The sequence below is a fragment of the Neofelis nebulosa genome, chromosome 5 (genome assembly GCF_028018385.1).
Source record: "Neofelis nebulosa isolate mNeoNeb1 chromosome 5, mNeoNeb1.pri, whole genome shotgun sequence".
In the NCBI taxonomy this organism is placed as follows: domain Eukaryota; kingdom Metazoa; phylum Chordata; class Mammalia; order Carnivora; family Felidae; genus Neofelis; species Neofelis nebulosa.
The window spans coordinates 158929922-158946572 of record NC_080786.1 but is presented as its reverse complement, the minus strand read 5'-3'; the positions used below and the strand labels follow the sequence as shown (position 1 = coordinate 158946572).

General features: G+C 48.4%; 1 protein-coding gene across 2 annotated transcripts in view; it reads right to left on the bottom strand.

Annotated features, from left to right (window-relative positions):
• COL6A2 (collagen type VI alpha 2 chain) overlaps nt 1-15217 on the bottom strand; it is a 33002-nt gene extending 17785 nt beyond the window's left edge. For both annotated transcript variants that reach the window (XM_058732292.1, XM_058732293.1), the window contains exon 1: nt 15097-15217. The gene's annotated coding sequence lies outside the window, so the exon portion shown is untranslated. The remainder of the gene's footprint in view (nt 1-15096) is intronic.
• Nucleotides 15218-16651: the final 1434 nt, after the last annotated feature.

The window sequence follows — 16651 nt, the reverse complement described above, 5'->3', positions numbered from 1 at the left end:
GGGGCCTGGGGGCGGGCAGGGCAGAGGGGTCAGCTGGGGTGACTGGGAGGAGGGGTAGCAGGGGAGGGGAGGAGAGGCCCAGGCTGGGGCAGGGTGGCCTCGGCAGTCAATGCCAGCCATCCAGCTGACCCCATGCTCACAGACCAGGGGGAGCGGTCTTGGGATGGGGTGGGGGGGATGAGAGGCAGACAGGCCTAGGGGGCTGGCAGGCGGTGAGTGCCAGGGTCCCGCTCTGTTGAGGGGACAGTGGCGCTGGATGGCGGGGAGTCCTTCCCCAGTGCGGCTCACCATGTCCTGTCATGTCTTCGTGGGGACCGAGGCTTCCTTGCTGCTCGCTGCCCATTGCAACCAGACAGATGGGGAGAGGGCCTGGGGCACGGGTGGGTGGCTGGGTGGCCTTGGGGACCAGGAGGGAGAGGAAGGGGCTGGTTCTGGCGGGATTCGCACAACCTGGGTCACACAAACGCCTTGCTGCCTTTCAGAGCCCCACAGCAGAGGGCGGACACAACAGAGAATGCTGCCCCAGCAGGGACTCCTGGCCTGCCAGTGGGGAGCACTGGTGGGCTGGGCCCTGGGGGCAGTTGGTGTAGTTTCCCTGGTGATGCCCCTCAGTGCATCACCTCTTTTGAGCGGAGGTAGATTTGGGTGGGGGGCAAGTTTAAGGTTCAAGGTCGCTTGGGTTTACGGTAAGAGGGGCTGGTCCTGGTAAAGTTAGGAGTGAACAGGACATGGCCTTGCCTCCCCAGCAAAGGTCATGGTCAGGTCAAGAGGCCATGACCCTGCAGGCAGAGGCTGTCACCCAGCAAGGCGGTGACGATTGCCCAGACTAAAGCAAGCCCAGTGGGTGTGCCAGGGAATCCAGGGGAGCTTCCTGCATGGGGTGCTGGATGTGCCCAGACTGAGGGGACTGGCTGGAGGAAGGCGAGCTCCTGGCTGAGGGAAGGCTCATTCAGGGAGGGCTGGGGGCAGCCCTTGGCTGAGGCGCGGGTCAGAAAGGTGGTGTGAGGGCAAGCGAGGGGCTTCCCGAAGAACCTGGAAGCCAGAGGAAGTCAGGCTGCATCAGTCAGAGCAGAGAGGTCCAGAGCCAGCAACCACTGGTGATGGCCGCTGTGGTCGCTGTGGGACCTTGGCAGGGCAGGGTGGGAGCTGGGCAAGGCTGAGCACTGGGATGTGGATGCAGCTCTGTCCTCTACGGCCCTCGCCCTGCTGCCCCCAGCTGGGGAGCCTTGAGTCCCATCCTGTCCTGTCTGCTATGGGAGGGGAGGGGTTGCTGAAGGACCGGGGGTTCTGTGCCCCGCTCGGCCCCGCTCTCCATGGGTGCACACACACTGCACAAACCACACATATCACACACACCCACACACGTGCTACCCCACACACAATCAATTAAAAGAGGCGCCCATAATAAGGTGTTCTGGTGAAAAATCTTACTCTCAAATGAAATGAAGAATTAAAAAAGTCATCTACACAGGAGAAAACACAATAGCAGCAACAAAATACGTAAAGGACCTAAAGGGAAGAGTTATTTTGGTGTGTGGTGGGCAGCCTCCGGGGGGGGCGATGACTCCTGCCTCCTGGATCTCACGCTCTTCTGAAATCCTCACGCACTCAGCTGTCACTGGCCTGTGTGAGCTGCAGACAGTGTGTGACTTCCAAGATGAACTCACAGAAGGCATCACGGCTGGTGCCTGGCCCTCTCCCGGGTTACCCACTGGAAGGACGCCAACCACCATAACATGAAGACACTCACGCAGCCTCTGCAGAAGCCCACGAGGGAGAACCGAGGCCTCCAACCAACAGCCAGGTGAGCGAGCGACTGCAGAAACACATCCTCAGCCCAGTCAAGGCTTCATGAGAGCGGAGCCCTGGCCAATTCCCTGACTGTGACTGCAGCTCATCAGGGACCCTGGGCTAGAATCACCTGGCCAAGCCATTCCTGCATTCCTGGCCCAAATAAACTATGACATAGCAAACGCTCACTGTTTTAAAGCCCTAAGTTTGGAGGTAATTTATTACACAGCAATAGATAACTAATTAAGGCATCAAGCTTTTCCTCCACAATATTATAGACAGAAAAACAATGAGACCATAACTGCAGAGTTTTGTGAAGAAACTAAAATGAACCAAAGATGTCTGTCTAGTCAACCTAGCTTTATGTAAAAGATAAAAGTTTCAGATGTGCAGGGGCTCACCTACATACCATTTCTAAAAAAATTCTGCAGACAACAGAGAAATGAGTAAGAGTAAGTGAGAGAGCAAAGAAACCTGAGAAATACAGTAAAATATAAAAAATGAAGGAAAAAAGGGCCAGAAAGCACAATTAAATGCCAGAAACATCACATGGGCCAGTTGGGACAATATATGTGGATGCTTTAAATTCTTCCGTTAAAGACAAATATTCCCACACACCCTATGTTTGCAAGAGCAGGATCAACAACGACCAAACTATAGAAAGAGCACAGATGCCCACTGGCTGATGGGTGGATAAAATAGATGCGGTTTCTGTACACAATGGAATATTACTGAGCCATCAAAAAGAATGAGATCTTGCCATTTGCAACAACACGGAAGGAGCTAGAGAGTGTTATGCTAAGTGAAATAAGTCAGTCAGAGAAAGACAAATATCATATGACTTCACTCATATGTGGAATTTAAGAAACAAAACAAACAAAGGGAGTAAAAAAGAGATAAACCTAAAAACAGGCTCTTAATATAGACAGCAAACTGATGGGTACCAGAAGGCAGGTGGATGGGGGATGGGTGAAATAGGTGACGGGGATGAAGAGGTACAAACTTCCAGTTAGAAAATAAATGAGTCATGGGGATGGACAGCGCAGCATGCACTTCCATGATAACGTCGCGTGGTGACAGGTGGTGACCACGCTAACGGGGTGGGGGAGGGATACAGCTGAATGTATAGAATTGTCGAATCACTAGGCCGTACACCTGAAAGTAATCTAGTATTACGTGTCAATTATACTCAATAAAAAAAGAGAGAAAAGAAAAGAAAAATATTCTTTTTTTTTTCAACGTTTTTTTTTTTTTTTTTTTTTTTTTTTTTATTTTTGGGACAGAGAGAGACAGAGCATGAACGGGGGAGGGGCAGAGAGAGAGGGAGACACAGAATCGGAAACAGGCTCCAGGCTCCGAGCCATCAGCCCAGAGCCCGACGCGGGGCTCAAACTCACAGACTGCGAGATCGTGACCTGGCTGAAGTCGGACGCTTAACCGACTGCGCCACCCAGGCGCCCCGAAAAGAAAAATATTCTTAAATTGGATCAAACAATAAAACCTGTCTGATGAGGTTTACACGGGAGTGACACTAGATGGACTGTCACAGATGGTGCAGAGAAACTCAGGGCAGGTGAGCACAGAGAGGAGGACGGTGGGGCCACATCATGGGGCCGGTCTAAATTGAGACAGAAGGGTGAGGGATGGCGCCAAGAAAAAAATAAAGGCTGCTATCTGATAATGAGTCTACTGGGTCTCGTAGCACAAAATTATATACAGCAAAGTGGTGAAAAATCAAAGAAAAAGCTGACAAGCCAGTTATTAATAGAAGACTTTAACTCAGCTTTCAAAGTTCTTGATAGATCACATAAACAATAACAAAAAAGAGGATCTGAATGTCATGTTTTGTAAAACTCTGGTAGTAACAAGTATGGAATATGTATTTTCTAAACATTAGGATTTGGATAATGTGCATAGAATAGACACACACGTACCTAAATCTATCTTTGAAACCTACAAGTAGGGAATGTATGTTCTTTTAAAAGTTTTAGAAAATTCATTTCTAGAACGACCACAAATCAGCTTTAATTAATTTAAAAAACAATTAGAAATTGTAAGGATCAAATTCTCTGAACCACAATGCAAAACTAGTCACTAGTAAGACACACACAAAAAAATATTAAAGCATCTGGAAATTTAAAAAATCCTCTCTTGCTAAAACGACATAGGAATTAGTGACAACAGTGTTATGTATCAAAACAAATATTAGAAGGTCAAAGCTGTAACTTCAGGACAATATGTAGCCTTAGATGCTTTATGTTGTAAGATGGAAAATTAGTGTAACAAATTAGACACTTAGTTAAAGAAGCTAAGGGCAAAAGTAAATTAACAAAATGAATCTCAAGAAAATAAGAGAAAGAAAATAATAAGAAATAAACCAATCGATTACAAAACAACAGTAGAACTATAAATACACCTAAGAGCTGGTTCTTTGGAAAAGCCAATAAAGTAGAAAAATTTAATCAAAAATAAAAATGATGAGGCACGAATATAGTAATACAAGAATTTAGGAATGAGTAAAATAACGTAGTGATGGATGAAGAAGGTTTTGAAGGAGCATACCACGTGTAGCTCTAAGCTAACAGTATGAAAGACCATGCTCTGGAAGAGTCTGAGGAGAGGTGCGGAACCGATGGGACTCCGCCCCAGAAGGGGACACGCCCCAGGGTTCTGGCCCACATGGATTTGGGTCTTCAAGGACAAATGCTTCTGGGCCTGTTCCAAAACATAAAAAGATAAGCTTTTCAATTCATTTTTAAACTTGGGAAAGCCAGAGGCCAAAAATTGATCAAGGAAGCCCCTAAAGGAACTCTATAGGCAAGTCTCACTTTTAAACACAGTTGCAAAAATCGTAACAGAGACTAGACAATAAAGTCCAGTAGCATGTTAAGGACGACTATACCAAAGCTAGACGAAGTTAGTTTAGAAATACGATAATGCGACACTACAAAGCATATTAACATGAAGCACATTAATATAAAAAGAAAATCATGTAACTGCCTTAAGGAGCCCAGAAACATCCATTTCTGACTAAAAAAAAAAAAAAAAAGGCAAACTTCATAAGAAATTTAGGAGTTGAATTAACATTACAAAGCATATAAATTTAAAATCAACAAACAATATCGTATTTTATACAAAAACTAAAATAAGCGTCCTTATCTTTGTAGGGCACAGATTCCTTCAAGAATCTGGACCATTCCATGTGACACAAATGCACAGATGCCCATGTACAGAAATCACACCTTTCATGAACTCAGGGAGTCCATCCATGGACCTGACCCCAGATTAAAAATTCCTGCACTCAGGGGTGCCTGGGGGGGCTCAGTCGGTTGAGTGTCCAACTTCAGTTCAGGTCAGGATCTCGTGGTTTGTGAGTTCGAGCCCCACGTTGGGCTCTGTGCTGACAGCTTGGAGCCTGGAGCCTGCTTCGGATTCTGTGTCTCCCTGTCTCTCTGCCCCTACCCCACTAGTTCTCTCTGTCTCTCAAAAATAAATAAACATTAAAACAACAACAAGAACAACAACAACAAAAACCTCCTGCGCTCAAACAATGCCCACAGACAAACAGACAAGACAAAAACCTCTCTGGTTTTCAGTGTTGTGTTGGAAGCCAATGCAATAGGACCATAAGAAGAAATAAAGTATAAATCTTGGAAAGGGAAGAGATGGAAAGTGCCCTCACTAAAGACGGGACTGTCCACCCAGAAAACCCAATAAAATCAATTGTAAAAAGTTTATGGGAAGGCAGGGGAGGTTCAGTGAGGCAGTTATAAGAAAAATATATACGAAAAGCTGTCAATTTTCTTCTGTCAGCAACAACTAATGAGGAAATCCAATGGAAAAAGCACTATTTACATTAGCAAGAAAAGCAATGTAAATCTAAGGAGTGAACTTCAGAATCTAAGAATGTGCAGGACTCATTAAACAAACTCAAAAAAAATTTCTAAGGAACACACAGGAGAGACAAACCTTGTTTCTGGATGAGAAACACAGTATTTAAGAATATCAGTTCTTTCTTTTTTTATTTTTTAAATTATTATTTTTTAAATTTTTTTTAACATTTATTTATTTTTGAGACAGAGAGAGACAGAGCATGAACAGGGGAGGGTCACAGAGAGAGGGAGACACAGAATCTGAAACAGGCTCCAGGCTCTGAGCTGTCAGCACAGAGCCCGACGCGGGGCTCGAACCCTCGGACCGTGAGATCATGACCTGAGCCGAAGTCGGACACTTAACCGACCGAGCCACCCAGGCGCCCCTTAAATTATTTCTTTAAATATAATGTATTGTTAAGTGGGCTAACATACAGTGTGTACAGTGCGCTCTTGGGTTTGGGGGTAGATCCCGGTGCTTCATCACTTACATACAACCCGGCGCTCATCCCATACAGCGCCCTCCTCAGTGCCCATCACCCATTTTCCCCTCTCCCCTGCACCCCCATCAACCCTCAGTTTGTGCTCTGTATTTAAGAGTCTCTAATGGTTTAAGAATATCAGTTATTTCCAACCGGATCTACACCTGAATGTAATTTTGACTAGAATCTCCAGGAAACATTTTTGCTTCGTGCCTGCCGACACGTTGACAAAAAGAACCCGAGGCAGAAAGAATAAAGGTTGGCTGAGAGCAACAAAAGACACAGGGTAACGAGGAGAGTTGTGCTATCAAGGGCTCGTGCCACAATAAAACTGCAGCGATCCGGCACTTATGGTTTGGTGGTGGACTGCGCCAACAGGCCACCCGGCAAGCAACGGGCCACGCCGCCCAGAACTGGGCTGAGACTGGCCCTTCCGCGCAGCGACGGGGTCCTGGGCCAGGGCTCCCCGACGTGATGAGAAACGGGCGTAGTCTCGCCTGGACCCAGATAAATCCCAGAGGTGAGTGCAAAACAAACTAAGAAGTCTTTGGGGAAAACATGGAAGGAATGAGACGACGAGGGAATAATATCTCCTACGATCGCCGTGCACCAGACACCACGCTACCTCTCCTCACGCAACACTCACGACCGCCCTCGGGCACTGGTACCCTGACGGTCCCCGCCTCCCAGGGAGGAGACGGAGACCAAGTGGAGGCAACTTGTCCAGGACGCTCAGCCAAGAGCTGAGGTCCAAAGCCAGGCGGCACGGCTCGGGGTCCACTCTCTTGATAACTGGACTCCCACAGGGGACCTTCCTCACAGCACAAATGTGAGCAGCCCTGGGACAGACCAAGAGCCAGACAACAGTCTTTCCAAGATTCCATATTTTTCTGAAGTTTACTTACTTATGTATGTATTTATTTATTTAGAGTGAGGGAACACATGTCAGTGGCGGGGGGCGGGGGAGAGAGAGATTGAGAGAGAGAGAGAGAGAGAGAGAGAGAGAGAGAGAGAGAATCCCAAGCAGGCTCCATGCTGACAGCATGGAGCCCAATGAGGGGCTCGATCCTGCAAATCATGAGATCATGACCTGAGCCCAAACCAAGAGTCAGATGTGTAACCGACTGAGTCACCCAGGTGCCCCAAGATTTCACATTTTTAAGGTTTAAAAATTTTGATGGCCTGCTATTAGGTGTGCAATGTTTATAACTATTACAGTTTCTTGCTCTATTGAAATTTTTATTAACATATAATGTCTTTTGTCTCTTGTAACTGTTTTTGACTTAAAGTCCATTTTACCAGACATTAGTACAGCCACCCTGCTCTCTTTTGGTTCCGAATTGCATGGAATAACTTTTCCATCCTTTCACTTTTTTTTTTTAATGGTTATTTATTTTTGAGACAGTGAGGGTGAGAGGGGGAGGGGCAGACAGAGAGGGAGACAGAGGATCTGAAGCTGGGTCTGCGCTGACAGCACAGAGCCCAATGCGGGGCTCAAACTCACGAACTGTGAGATCATGGCCTGAACCAAAGTTGGACGCTTAACCAACTGAGCCACCCAGGAGCTTCCTCCATCCTTTGACTTTTAACCTACTTGTGTCCCTGGATGTAATGTGAGTCTCTTGTACACAGCTGACCCTTGAAAAGTACAAGGGTCAGGGACGCCGACTCCCCGCTCCCCACACTGTGTAAAACTTTCGACGCCCCCCAGACTTAACTGCTAATAGCCTACTGTTGGCTGGAAGCCTTATTGATAATAGAGAGTCGATTAACACCGTGTATGTTATACGTATTACAGATTCTAATGCTACAGTAAGCTAGAGAAAAAAATGTTAAAAAAATCATATGGAAGAGAAAATACATTTACAGTACCGTAGTGCAGAAAATCTACACGTAAGTAGGCCTGCACAGTTCAAACTCAGGTTCAAGGGTCGGCTGCAGTTGGATCGTGTTTGTTTATAATCCATTCTGCCAGTCTCTGTCTTTTGATTGGAGAATGTAATCTGTTTACAATTAATGTAACTACTGATAAGGAGAGACCCATTTCTGTCCTTTTGCTATTTGTTTTCTATATACCTTATATAGCTTTTGGTTTCTCATTTTCTGCATTATGACTTTTTCTGTGTTTAGTTGATTTTTGTAGTGAAACATTTACATTCTTTCCTCATTTCTCTTTGTGTATATTCTTTAGGTATGTATGGTTACCAGGGGGATTACATTTAACATCCTAAAGTTACAACATGCTAATTTGAATTTATATCAGCTTTACTTCAGTATTATACAAAACCTCTGCTCCTTTACAAGCTCTCCCCCTATCGCTTTCAGTTACTGATGTCAAAAAACTACGTTTTTATACATTGTGTGTTCAAAACATAACAAAATATTATTTTTAATGTGTTAGTTTAAGTTATGTAGAAAGCAAAATGTGGAATTACCGTTGTTACTATAACATTAGCTTTTATAATTGCTCATGTGTTTATCTTCACTGAGATCTTTATTTCTCCATCTGGCTTCAAGTTACTGTCTAGAGTCCTTCCATTTCACCCTGGAGGACTCCTTTGGGTGTTTCTTGAAGGTCAGGTCTAGTAGTAACAAATTCCCTCAGCTTCTGTTTATCTGAGAATGTTTTAATTTTCCACTCACTTTTGGAGGACAGTTTTGCTAGATATAGAATTTTTGGGTGACAGGTTTTTTTTCTTTTAGCATTTTGAATATCATCAGCCCACTGCCTCTGGTCTCCCAAGTTTCTGATGAGAAATCTGTGGGTAATCTTATTGAGGACACGTGGATATCATGAGTCACGTCTCCTGCTTATTTCAAAAATTTCTTTGTCTTGGTTTTCTGATAATTTGATGACAATGAGTCTCAGTGTCAGTCTCTTTGAATTTATCCTACCTGGAGTTCATGGAGCTTCTTGGATTTTATATTCATGTCTTTATCAAACTTGGAAGTTTTGAGCCATTATTTCTTCAAATACTTTTCTTGCCTGCTTCTCTCTCTCCTCTCCTTCTGGGACTCCCACACTGTGTATGCTGGTCCTTTAGGCTCTGTTCACTTTTCTTTAATCTTTTTTCTTTCTGTTCCTCAGACTCAATAGTTTGCACTGTCCTATCTCCAACTTCCCTGGCTCTTTCTTCTGTCTGCTCAAGTCTGCCTTTGAATTCTTCTAGGGAAGTTTTCATTTTAGTTATTGTACTTTTCAGCTCCTTTATTTCTTTTTGAATTCTATATAGATATCTCTTTATTGGTATTTCCTTTTTTTTTCAGACATTGTTTTCTTGATTTCTTTCATGCTTTCCTCTAGTTTTTTTGAGCGTTTTTAAGATGATTGTGTTCAGGTCTGCCTAGTAGATCCACCATCAGGTCTTTTTCAGGATTAGTTTCTGTTGGTATATGTTTTTTTTTCCCCTTTGAACAGGCCGTACTTTCCTGTTTCTTTGTATGATTTGTGATTTTTTTTTTTGTTGAAAACTGGAATTTGAATCTAATGATGTGATATGTCTGGAAATCAGATTCTCCTTCCCCAGGGCTTGCTGTTTGTTTGGTTTTGATTGTTATAGGCCATCTCCGTGCCAAGGATCAGCCTGAAGTGTAAGTAAGAGGCATTCTCAGGTGTTTCCTGACCACACACCTTCCCTGAACATGTTCACTGCCCACCTAATTCCCCTCTATATGCAGCTGCATTCTAATGCCCTACTCTTCAGTGTCTGGCTCCCCCAAAAAGAAAGAGAAAAGTGAACAGGGGAAAAAAAAGTGGCAATACTTTAAATCCCCTGTAAGTAAATTCAGTCAGAGAAGGAAGGGATGGGGACTTGCAATGATGGGAGGAAAGGAAACAACAATGGCAGCCTCAATGGTTTAAGAAGAAGATATCACAGAAAGTAGCTTCTCTGTACACCAACAAATTGGATAGCCTTGGGGAAATGGACAAATTCCTAGAAACACAAAACCTACAAACCATGAAGAAACAGAAATTCCGAACAGATCTATAACTAGTAACGACATTGAATAAGGAACTGAAAATCTCCCGACAAAGAAAAGCCCTGAACCTGATGGCTTCGCTGGTGAATTCTACCAAACATTAAAGAAGAACTAACACCAGCACTTCTTAAACTTTTCAAAAAAAGTTGAAGAGGAGGGAATATTCCCTTACTCATTCTATGACATCAGCATTATGCTGATGCCAAAGTCAGACAAAGATACTACAAGAAAAGAAAATACAGACCAGTAATCCTATTGAACATTGACACAAAAATCCTCCACAAAGTATTACCAAACAGAATTCAATAGGATAGTAAAAGGATTAAATACCATGAGCAAGTGGGATTCATTCCTGCAATGCAAGTATAGTTCAACATCTGAAAATTGACCAGTGTAATATAACCCACATGATATCTCAATGCAGAAAAATCTTTTGATAAAATTTAATATCCTTTCATGATAGGAACACCCTAAAACTATGAATAGAAAGAACCCATCTCAATATAACAAAAGCCATATATGAAAATTGACTTGGATATACATGTTCATGGATTGGAAGACAATATCAAGTTGAGTGGTATTGATGTCAATACCACTCAAAGTGATTTATAAATTTAATTCAATCTCTATCAAAATCCAAATGATGATTTTTGCAGAAATAGAAAAAAACATTCTAAATCCATAAGAAATCTCAAGGGACCCTGAATAACATAAACTATCTTAAAAGAGAAGACCAAAGCTGGAGGACTCACACTTCCTCATTTCAAAACGTACTACAAAGCTATAGTAATGAAAACAGTGTGGTACTGGCATAAAGACAGACATATAGACCTGTGGAATAGAGTCCAGGAATAATCCTTGCATATATATTCAAGTACTTTTCAACAAAGATGTCATGACCATTCAGTGGGGTTAAAGAGAGTTCTTTTCAACAAATGGTGCTGGTGCAGTGAAAAATGAGTATCCACAAGCAAAAGAATGAAGTTGGACCCTTACCTAACACCAGACACAAAAATTAACTCAAAGTGGATCCATGATCTACATATAAGACCTAAATCTATAAAACTTAGAAGAAACTTGGGGCAAAACCTCACAACATTGCAGTTGGCAATGATTTCTTGGCTGGGACACCAAAAGCATAAGCCACTTAAGAAAAAATAGACAAACTGAATTTCCTGAAAAATAAAACATTTTGTGTATGAAAAGATACTATCCACAGAGTCAAAAGGCAACCCTACAGAATGGGAAAAAGTCTTTGCAAATTGTACATGTGGTAAGGGATTAAAGTCCCGAATAGATAGAGAACTTCTAAAACTCAACAACAAAAAAACCAAACAACTTGACTCAAAAATGGATGAAGGACTTGAATAGAAATTTCTCCAAAGAAGATATACAAATGGCCAATGAGCACATGAAAAGATGCTCAACGTCATGAATTATTAGAGAAGCACATACCAAAATTGTAAGGATATCACCTCATACTCATTAGGATGGCTAAGATTTAAAAAACCCCAGGAAATAACACGTGTTGGAGGATGTGGAGAAATTGGAATTATTGGCTGGAATGTAAAACAGTAGAGCCTCTGTGGACAACGGTACGGTGGTTCCTCAAAAAAAAAAAAAAAAAAAAGATAAAATTACAATATGATCCAGCAATTCCATTTCTGGCTATATACCCACCCCCCAAATCAAAAGCCGGGTCTCAAAGAGATATTTGTACACCCATCTTCATTGTTCACGTTAGTGATTACTCCCAATAGCTAAAACATGAAAACAACCAAGTGCTCACTTGCATCCACTTGAATGGATAACCACAGGGCAAGCACAGAATATAGTGCAGTATATTCACACAGTGCAGTATTATTCAGCCTTAAAGAGAAAGGAAATTCTGTCACCTGCCACAACATGGATGAACCTTGAGGATATAGTATGTTCCGTGAAATACGCCAGTGACAAGAAAACAAATACTGTAAGATTTCAATTATATGAGGGACTTAGAATATTGAAAAAATCATAGACAGAAAGTAGAATGGTGGCTGCCAGGGACTGGGGACGGGGAAGGGGAGTTAGTGTTTAATGGTACAGAGTTTCAGTTTTTCGAGAGGAAAGGAATTTCAGAGACGGATGGAGGTGATCATGTACCTAATACCACTGAGCTCTACACTTAAAAATGGTTACGACAATAAGCTTTATGTTATGTGTATTTTACCATAGGTTTTAAAAACTGGGGGGAAAAGTTCTTACAAATTAGTAAAACTGAGCACCCATTAGGAACACGGGGAAACCACAACCAGGCAAATGGTCAGTAATCAAAAGCTGTCGAAGGCACAGAAATCAAGGCCCTGTAGACAGACCAACAGTGCGCCGCTCCTCACCCATGAAACCGGCATGTGAGAAAACCAAAACAAACCAAACAGCAATCCTGCCCGTTGTGGAGAATGCCAGTGTCCTTCCCCACTTTTCTGGTGCGTATCTGACGGGAAGCCTGAAAGCCTTGACACTTGTCAGAGCTTTTGACCCAGAGCCACTCTCCCAGCAGCAGGGGCCCCTCACCACTGGATCCCCACCTCCACCTGCTTATTACAGCGGCTGCAATGGGCTACCACGAGGCTCACACACTGTGTGGCGTGGAGCGTTGACATGTTTTAGGTCACCCGGGAGGGTGTGTGTACCGTCTGTGGAGAATGTCGCTTTATGACATGGCCCAATGCCAGCCCTCACCCCTTGGGTGGGGGTTGGGCTCCCCCAGGTGCTGCTCAATGAGTAGCATCCCATGATCCTTGCTTCTTTGCAGGTGCAGCCCACACCAGGGTCCCCCCCTTCACTTCGCACAAATGTGTGAAAGAAGCCAGAGAAGGGACTGATCCACTGAAATGTGGAAAGAATCAAACTGTTTGTGGTTTTCTTAATCACAAGAACTAAGTTCTTCCAGCATCACAAAGCATTCTGTAGGTGCAAACGTGGTCTTTCCACACTCTGCACCCGGAGACCCTTGGCAGCCCTGGCAGTGAAGAGGGCAGGTACTATTAAGCCCAGCCTGGTCCTACAGATGAGAAGATGCTGGCTGGAGAGGAGGGTGGGCCGGCCCACAGCCGCTGCCGAGGCCCCAGCTCCTTCTCCTCGGCACTGGCCGTCCCTCCTCCGACCTGGCCCATCCCAGGGTGCTCATCTGAAGGCCCCCCTGCTGCCCACAGCTCCCGGAAACACAGAGCCACCCTTCTGGCCAGTGACGCCGAGTCCGCTGCGTGCCATATGCACTGGCCGGGGCCGGGGCCCGGGCTGCGCCCAACCTGGTGGCCCAGTGGCAGGAGCCCTACCTACTCTGTCCCTGCACGGTGCCTTCCCTAACCACTGTGCCCAACGACGGCCCCCACCCTGCTGCGGACTTTGTCAGCCTCCAGGGTTTCTTTCATTAGCACATGGTGGCAGCGTCACGGTGGCCAGCAGGGCCCAGCGGCGCATCGATTCCTGAGTCCTGCCAATGGGTCACACCTGGGACCCTTGTGCCCACCCCCTCCAGCCTGGCCTGGGAGACTCCAGGTCACATATGCCTGGGGCTCCTGCCTCCGCTCCCCCCACCCCACTCTCCTGCCTCTGAATAACGTCAGGAAGGCAGACAGCGCCCCTCCTCAGAGCCCCAAAGGCCTGTCCTGCCTCCTGGCCTGGTGAGATGAGGCTGGGAATATATCCCAAAAGGCTTTTTTGTTGTTGTTAAACAAATGTAAGATTATCCCCGGGCCAGAACTCCTTTATTGCAAGAAAAAACCCGCGGATCTGTGGATCTCCAGCTTCCTTCTTCTTGGGCATTAATCTAAAAATGAGGTTCCTTTTCTTGGGGACAGCTGGGTAGACAGAAGGTATGGGTGCTGGAGCTGGTGATTTTCTCCCTGGGTATGGGGGGGGTGGTGGTGATATGCCCTGTGGGCACACCTGAGGCACCACGCCCTGCTGGTTTTTGTGTTGTTAGTATCAGAGACCTCTCAGTTGACCCCCCCACCCCTACCCTAAAGCCTTGCTCTAAGGGTGCTGGGACCCCAGGGCCCTATTAAACTGGATGAGGAGTCCTGGGAGGGTGTGGGGTCTGGCCCAGCAAGGGGGCCGTCACAGGAGCCATCAGCCCGGACTCCTACTTCTGCAGCCCCCTGCTTAGTCTCACCCGGCAGACTTTGGTGGGCAGCGGGGCTGGAGAATGCGGGTGGGTCACCTCCAGCCTCAGAGGAATGGGGGGGCAGGCTAGGCTCTTGCTGATTCTAGAGTGAGGGTGGGGGGGGGGTGACCTGTCCTCTCCACTAGGGTATCAGGGACCCTTTGTCACCTGAAGAGTGCCTGGGGGGCCCTGGAGAGCTCATTCTGGACCTGGCAGCTCCTTCCAAAGGAGGAACAGGCTCTCCCTCTTGAGCCCAGAGGAGAGGGACCAGCCCTGCTGGAGACCCGGTGCGCGTTCCAAGTCAGAGGGGCTGGTCTTCCCGTGGGGGTGACTTGGGCTCCTCAGCCCTCTGAATGTGATATCTAGGCCAGAGATAAAACCAAACTCCCAGGAAGCAGCCAGGGGTCCGCCTGCACACGCTGAGCCCCTGGGGGCTATTTGGTGAGGAGGTGACCGCGAGGTCTCCCCCGCTGTCCCAGCAGCCAAGCCCGGAAGCCGCAGGGTCTTAGCACCAAGCCCGGAAATGGAGGAATCCCTCCCAAACCCCTCAGCTCTGCCCCAGAAGGTGCCAAAGAGGGGGCGGCCAGACGAGTCCCTCCCCCGGTCCCCACCGCGTCCTAAGCAGCGGGCGTGGGGAGCTCGGAGGGAGGGCAAGTAGCTGGAACGGGGGCCGCCAGGCCTGCGCGCCCCCGGCCCCCCGGCCCCCCGGCCCCCCGCGAGGAGCTCGCTCGCCACCGGGGAGGCCAGCCCGCCGGCGGGTCCCAAGGCTCCCGCGCGAGGCCGCGGCTCCAGGCGGGTCCCCGGCCGGCCGAGCGGCGCTTACCTGACCCCGGAGCGCGCGGGGCGCCCTCGCCGGACACGTCTCGAGGAGCTCCGGGTGCTGGCGGCGGCGACGCGGGCTCCGAGCGGGCAAGAGGGAGGGGTCCGCGGCGGGGGCCGCCCACTTTATACGCCTCCCGCCGCCCGCCAGGGCCGCGCCCCGACGCCCCGACAGCGCGGACAGCGGGAGGCGCTGCGGCCCCGCGGATGGCGGGGGACCAGGGGTGGGAAGTGAGGGCCCTGGGGTGGGGGCATGTAGGGTCGGAGGGGTGGACTGGGGGGCGGGAAGTGAAGAGGGCGCGGTGGGGAGGAAGGGACAGGGGTGCAGTGTGGCGGGGGGGACGGATGGGGGCCGGGAGGACGGAGGGTTGGAGGGGGACACGGGGGGGGGGGACACTGCTGGAAACGGGGTGTGGCCGGGGCGGGGGCGCTGCCACCTCTCCTTGAACTGGTCCGAGGCCTCTGCCCCAGCTGTCCTCACAGCCCTCCGCGCCGCCCAGTCCACACCCGTCCACACCTGGACAGCACGGAGGCAGCTGCTTGGACATCACGCCCGGCTTGGCTGCCTGCTGCCGCTGCCAGATTTCCAGGCCGAGCTGACCTGGGAGATGGGGAGCGGCGCCCTGCACCTGGAGTGGTGGGAGGCACCGGGGACTCGCCCCTGGACGGCGCCAAGGGGTCCCCATTCTCCGTGTCCCCCTTGCTCAGGCTTAGCCTGACCTAACCTGGTCTGGGAACACGCAGCTCCTGCGACCCTGCGAGTCAGAATGTGTTTCTGCGCCGTGGGCTCCCGCCTCCCCAGGGCCCAAGAGCCTCCCGGTCAGATGGGAGGGGACTGGCTGGGAAAGGGCAGGGGTTCCGGGACAGGGGGAGCCTCAGGAGCTGCAGGGGCGGGGCGGGTGGAGCCTGCAGGTGCACTTTCCCTGGAGAACTCCGTAGGTGGGCTTGGTGCTGGGCCCAGAGGCCACCGTGATGTCGGACGTCCACCCATGAGCAGAGTCTGGGGGTCCCTGGCAGAGCTGTGGTGGGAGTCCCTGCTCCCCAATCTGGAGTGGCAGACCCCCACTGGGGTGCAGGCAGGGCTGGGCAGAGGTCCTGGGGGTCTGGGGCCGGGCTGGATCACTGCCTTGCAGGGAGGGGGCTGCGGCTCCAGCTTCAGTTTGGCAAATCTCTGATTTAGCACCCTCCCCTCAAGAGGAGAGATGTGCACTGCTTCTTGGTGACCTATATGTGCCCCGGGGGCATGCCCTCTGGTCTTCCTAACCACTTCTTTCCATCTGCAGCCTGATTCTGGTGCACTGGGGTCCCGCCGACTGGCCAGATGAGGGCAGGGTTCTAAGGAGGCATCTTTGTGTTTTCAGGGAGCCCCGTGCAGACCCAGATTGTTCAGGCAGAGGGGAGTAATGTCTCCCATGAGGAGGGACAGGCCACCCCTGCAGCTGCGCCACAGGACGCAGATCGAGGTGGACAGGCCCCCCGAGGTGATCTGGGAGCCAGGAGCAGGTGGGAGGCCACGTGCTGGGGCCAGGGCACGTCTCGTGCCGGCCTCCGCACAGACA